Here is a 7,263-nt window from a genome sequence, read left to right on the forward strand (position 1 = left end):
AAATTCCAAGTCCATCCAACGGACCCTACAAAAACTGCCTCCATCGGGGCACAATTAAACCCTTATGTAGACGCCGCACTACGAGAATTCCTACGCGAAAATTGGGACATTTTTTCCTGGCACCCTTCAGACATGCCAGGAATCCCACGCCGGCTGGCCGAGCACAGCCTAAACATCCTAAAAGGATTCAAGCCAGTCAAACAGGCTCTTCGGTGTTTCTCCGAACCCAAGAGACAGGCCATGGGAGAGGGGCTAGCCAAATTATTGGAGGCCAGATTCATCAGAGATATAAAACATCCGGACTAGCTAGCAAACCTGGTGATGGTACCAAAGAAGGACAAATCCTGGCGCCTATGCGTCGATTTTAAGGACCTCAACAAGGCTTGCCCAAAGGATCCCTTTGAAGGAAATATGCCCTAGAGGCAATAATAAAGTTATTATTTATTTCCTTATTTCATGATAAATGTTTATTATTCATGCTAGAATTGTATTAACCGGAAACATGATACATGTGTGAATACATAGACAAACATATAGTCACTAGTATGCCTCTACTTGACTAGCTCATTAATCAAAGATGGTTATGTTTCCTAACCATAGACATGTGTTGTCATTTGATTAATGGGATCACATCATTAGGAGAATGATGTGATTGACATGACCCATTCCGTTAGCCTAGCACTTGATCATTTAGTATGTTGCTATTGCTTTCTTCATGACTTATACATGTTCCTGTGACTATGAGATTATGCAACTCCCGTTTACCGGAGGAACACTTTGGGTGCTACCAAACGTCACAACGTAACTGGGTGATTATAAAGGAGTACTACAGGTGTCTCCGAAGGTACATGTTGGGTTGGCGTATTTCGATATTAGGTTTTGCCACTCCGATTGTCGGAGAGGTATCTCTGGGCCCTCTCGGTAATGCACATCACTATAAGCCTTGCAAGCAATGTAGCTAATGAGTTAGTTACGGAATGATGCATTACGTAACGAGTAAAGAGACTTTCCGGTAACGAGATTGAACTAGGTATTGGATACCGACGATCGAATCTCGGGCAAGTAACATACCGATGACAAAGGGAACAAAGTATGTTGTTATGCGGTTTGACCGATAAAGACCTTCGTAGAATATGTAGGAGCCAATATGGGCATCCAGGTTCCGCTATTGGTTATTGACCAAGAATAGTTCTAGGTCATGTCTATATAGTTCTCGAACTCGTAGGGTCCGCACGGTTAAGGTTTCGATGACAGTTATATTATGAGTTTATGAGTTTTGATGTACCGAAGGAGTTCGGAGTCCCGGATGAGATCGGGGACATGATGAGGAGTCTCGAAATGGTCGAGACGTAAAGATCGATATATTGAACGACTATATTCGGAGTTCGGAAAGGTTCCGAGTGATTCGGGTATTTTTTGGAGTACCGGAGAGTTACGGGAATTCGCCGGGGAGTATATGGGCCTTATTGGGCCATACGGGGATTGAGGAGAGAGGCCGAAAGGAAGGAGGCGCGCAGCCCCCCTCTGGTCCGAATTGGACAAGGGGTGCAGCCCCTCTTTCCTTCCTCCTCTCCCCCTCTTTCCCCCTTCTCCTACTCCAACAAGGAAGGAGGGAGTCCTACTCCCGGTGGGAGTAGGACTCCCCTTGGCGTGCCTCTCCCTGGCCGGCCGCCTCCTCCCCTTGCTCCTTTATATACGGGGGCAGGGGGGCACCCAATGGAACACAAGTTGATCTACGGATCGTTCCTTAGCCGTGTGCGGTGCCCCCTTCCATCATATTCCACCTCGGTCATATTGCCGCGGAGTTTAGGCGAAGCCCTGCGCCGGTAGAGCATCATCATCGTCACCACGCTGTCGTGCTGACGGAACTCATCCCCGAAGCTTTGCTGGATCGGAGCCTGGGGATCGTCATCGAGCTGAACGTGTGCTAAACTCGGAGGTGTCGTACGTTCGGTACTTGGATTGGTCGGATCGTGAAGACGTACGACTACATCAACCGCGTTGTCATAACGCTTCCGCTTACGGTCTACGAGGGTACATGGACAACACTCTCCCCTCTTGTTGCTATGCCATCACCATGATCTTGCGTGTACGTAGGAAATTTTTTGAAATTACTACGTTCCCCAACAGTGGTATCAGAGCCTAGGTTTTATGCGTTGATGTTATATGCACGAGTAGAACACAAGTGAGTTCTAGGCGATACAAGTCATAATGCTTACCAGCATGTCATACTTTGGTTCGGCGGTATTGTGAGATGAAGCGGCCCGGACCGACATTACGCGTACGCTTACGCGAGACTGATTTCACCGTTACGAGCACTCGTGCTTAAAGGTGGCTGGCGGGTGTCTGTCTCTCTCACTTTAGCTGAATCGAGTGTGGCTACGCCCGGTCCTTGCGAAGGTTAAAACAGCACTAACTTGATGAACTATCGTTGTGGTTTTGATGCGTAGGTAAGAACGGTTCTTGCTAAGCCGTAGCAGCCACGTAAAATTTGCAACAACAAAGTAGAGGACGTCTAACTTGTTTTTGCAGGGCATGTTGTGATGTGATATGGTCAAGACGTGATGCTATATTTTATTGTATGAGATGATCATGTTTTGTAACCGAAGTTATCGGCAACTGGCAGGAGCCATATGGTTGTCGCTTTATTGTATGAAATGCAAACGCCCTGTAATTGCTTTACTTTATCACTAAGCGGTAGCGATAGTCGTAGAAGCAATAGATGGCGTAACAACAACGATGCTACGATGGAGATCAAGGTGTCGCGCCGGTGACGATGGTGATCACGACGGTGCTTCGAAGATGGAGATCACAAGCACAAGATGATGGTGGCCATATCATATCACTTATATTGATTGCATGTGATGTTTATCCTTTATGCATCTTATCTTGTTTTGATTGACGGTAGCATTTTAAGATGATCTCTCACTTAATAATCAAGAAGTGTTCTCCCTGAGTATGCACCATTGCGAAAGTTCTTCGTGCTGAGACACCATGTGATGATCGGGTGTGATAGGCTCTACGTTCAAATACAACGGGTGCAAAACAGTTGCACACGCGGAATACTCAGGTCATACTTGACGAGCCTAGCATATACAGATATGGCCTCGGAACACTGAGACCGAAAGGTCGAACGTGAATCATATAGTAGATATGATCAACATAGTGATGTTCACCATTGAAACTACTCCATCTCACGTGATGATCGGACATGGTTTAGTTGATTTGGATCACGTGATCACTTAGATGACTAGAGAGATGTCTGTCTAAGTGGGAGTTCTTAAGTAATATGATTAATTGAACTTTAGTTTATCATGAACTTAGTCCTAGTAGTATTTTGCAAATTATGTTGTAGATCAATAGCTCGCGTTGTTGCTTTCATATGTTTATTTTTATATGTGTTCCTAGAGAAAACTATGTTGAAAGATGTTAGTAGCAATGATGCGGATTGGATCCGTGATATGAGGTTTATCCTCATTGCTGCACAGAAGAATTATGTTCTTGATGCACCGCTAGGTGACAGACCTATTGCAGGAGCAGATGCAGACGTTATGAACGTTTGGCTAGCTCAATATGATGACTACTTGATAGTTTAGTGCACCATGCTTAACGGCTTAGAATCGGGACTTCAAAGACGTTTTGAATGTCATGGACCATATGAGATGTTCCAGGAGTTGAAGTTAATATTTCAAGCAAATACCCGAGTTGAGAGATATGAAGTCTCCAACAAGTTCTGTAGCTAAAAGATGGAGGAGAAACGCTCAACTAGTGAGCATGTGCTCAGATTGTTTGGGTACTACAATCGCTTGAATCAAGTGGGAGTTAATCTTCCAGATAAGATAGTGATTGACAGAATTCTCTAGTCACCATCACCAAGTTAGTAGAACTTCGTGATGAACTATAGTATGCAAGGGATGACGAAAACGATTCCCAAGCTCTTCGTGATGCTGAAATCGATGAAGGTAGAAATCAAGAAAAGCATCAGTATTGATGGTTGACAAGACCACTAGTTTCAAGAAAAGGGCAAAGGGAAGAAGTGGAACTTCAAGAAGAACGGCAAGTAAGTTGCTGCTCAAGTGAAGAAGCCCAAGTCTGGTCCTAAGCCCGAGACTAAGTGCTTCTACTGCAAAGGGACTAGTCACTGGAAGTGGAACTGCCCCAAGTATTTGGCGGATAAGAAGGATGGCAAAAGTGAACAAAGGTATATTGGATATACATGTTATTGATGTGTACTTTACTAGTGTTTATAGCAACCCCTCGGCATTTTGATACTGGTTTAGTTGCTAAGAGTAGTAACTCGAAACGGGAGTTGCAGAATAAACACAAAATAGTAAAAAGCCGAGGTGACGATGTGTGTTGGAAGTAGTTCCAAGATTGATATGATCATCATCGCACACTCCCTATACTTTCGGGATTAGTGTTGAAACTAAATAAGTGTTATTTGGTGTTTGCGTTGAGCATGAATATGATTTGATCGTGTTTATTGCAATACGGTTATTCATTTAAGTAAGAGAATAAATTGTTGTTCTATTTACATGAATAAAACCTTATATGGTTACACACCCAATGAAAATGGTTCGTTGGATCTCAATCGTAGTGATACACATATTCATAATATTGAAAACCAAAAGATGCAAAGTTAATAATGATAGTGCAACTTATTTGTGGCACTGCAGTTTAGGTCATATTGGTGTAAAGCGCATGAAGAAACTCCATGCTGATGGGATTTTGGAATCACTTGATTATGAATCACTTGATGCTTGCGAACCATGCCTTATGGGCAAGATGACTAAAGACTCCGTTCTCCGGAACAATAGAGCGAGCAACGGACTTATTGGAAATAATACATACTAATGTATGCGATCCGATGAGTGTTGAGGCTCGCGGCAAGTATCATTATTTTATGACCTTCACAGATGATTTGAGAAGATATGGGTATATCTACTTAATGAAACATAAGTCTGAAACGTTTGAAAAGTTCAAAGAATTTCAAAGTGAAGTTGAAAATCATCGTAACAAGAAAATAAAATTTCTACAACCTGATCGTGGAGGAGAATATTTGAGTTACAAGTTTGGTCTACATTTGAAACAATGCGGAATAGTTTCGCAACTCACGCCACCCGGAACACCACAGCGTAATGGTGTGTACGAACGTCATAACCGTACTTTATTGGATATTGTACAATCTATGATGTTTCTTACCGATTTACCACTATCATTTTGGGGTCATGCATTAAAGACAGCTGCATTCACTTTAAATAGGGCACCATCAAAATCCATTGAGACGACGCCTTATGAACTGTGGTTTGGCAAGAAACCGAAGTTGTCGTTTCTTAAAAGTTTGGGGCTGCGATGCTTATGTGAAAAAGTTTTCACCTGATAAGCTCGAACCAGAGAAGTGCGTCTTCATAGAATACCCAAAGGTAACTATTGGGTACACCTTCTATCACAGATCCGGAAGCAAGATTCGTTGCTAAGATGGATCCTTTCTAGAGAAGGAGTTTCTCTCGAAAGAAGTGAGTGGGAGGAAAGTAGAACTTGATAAGGTAATTGTACCTTCTCCCTTATTGGAAAGTAGTTCATCACAGAAATCTGTTCCTGTGACTACAACACCAATTAGTGAGGAAGCTAATGATGATGTGTAACTTCAGATCAAGTTACTACAGAACCTCGTAGGTCTTCTAGAGTAAGATCCACACCAGGTGGTACGGTAATCCTGTTCTGGAAGTTATGTTACTAGACCATGATGAACCTACGAACTATGAAGAAGCGATGGTGAGCCCAGATTCCGCAAAATGGCTTGAGGCCATGAGATCTGAGATAAGATCCATGTATGAAAACAAAGTATGGACTTTGATTGACTTGCCAAATGATCGGCGAGACATTGAGATTAAATGGATCTTCAAGAGGAAGACGGACGCTGATAGTGTTACTATCTACAAAGCTAGAATTGTCGCAAAAGGTTTTCGACAAGTTCAAGGTGTTGACTACGATGAGAGTTTTTCACTCATATCTATGCTTAAGTCTATCTGAATCATGTTAGCAATTGCCGCATTTTATGAAATCTGGCAAATGGATAAACAAAACTGCATTCCTTAATGGTTTTCTTAAAGAAGAGTTGTATATGATGCAACCAGAAGGTTTTGTCAATCCTAAAGGTGCTAACAAATTGTGCAAGCTCCAGCGATCCATCTATGGACTGGTGCAAGCATCTCGGAGTTGGAATATATGCTTTGATGAGTTGATCAAAGCATATGGTTTTATATAGACTTTTGAAGAAGCCTGTATTTACAAGAAAGTGAGTGGGAGCTCTGTAGCATTTCTAATATTATATGTGGATGACATATTGTTAATTGGAAATGATATGGAAATTCTGGATAGCATGAAAGGATACTTGAATAAGAGTTTTTCAAAGCAAGACCTCGGTGAAGCTGCTTACACATTGAGCATCAAGATCTATATAGATAGATCAAGACGCTTGATAAGATTTTTCAATGAGTACATACCTTAATAAATTTTGAAATAGTTCAAAATGGAACAGTCAAAGAAAGGGGTTCTTGCCTGTGTTACAAGGTGTGAAGTTGAGTAAGACTCAAGACCCGACCATTGAAGAAAATAGAAAGAGAATGAAAAGTCATTCCCTATGCCTCAGTCATAGGTTCTATAAAGTATGCTATGCTGTGAACAGACCTATTGTATACCTTGCTCTGTGTTTGGCAAAGGAATACAATTTTGATCTAATAAGTAGATCACTGGACATGGGTCAAGAATATCCTTAGTGAGGACTAAGGAGATGTTTCTCGATTATGGAGGTGATAAAAGAGCCCGTCGTAGAAGTTACAATGATGCAAGCTTTTACACCAATCCAGATGACTCTAAGTCTCAATCTGGATACATATTAAAAGTGGGAGCAATTAGCTAGAGTAGCTCCGTGCAGAGCATTGTGGACATAGAATATTTGCGAAATACATACGGCTCTGAATATGACAGACCCGTTGACTAAGCTTCTCTCACGAGCAAAACATGATCATACCTTAGTACTCTTTTGGGTGTTAATCACATAGCGATGTGAACTAGATTATTGACTCTAGTAAACCCTTTGGGTGTTGATCACATGATGATGTGAACTATGGGTATTAATCACATGCAGATGTGAATATTGGTGTTAAATCACATAGCGATGTGAACTAGATTATTGACTCTAGTGCAAGTGGGAGACTGAAGGAAATATGCCCTAGAGGCAATAATAAAGTTATTATTTAT

The sequence above is a fragment of the Triticum aestivum genome, chromosome 7B (genome assembly GCF_018294505.1).
Source record: "Triticum aestivum cultivar Chinese Spring chromosome 7B, IWGSC CS RefSeq v2.1, whole genome shotgun sequence".
In the NCBI taxonomy this organism is placed as follows: Eukaryota; Viridiplantae; Streptophyta; class Magnoliopsida; order Poales; family Poaceae; genus Triticum; species Triticum aestivum.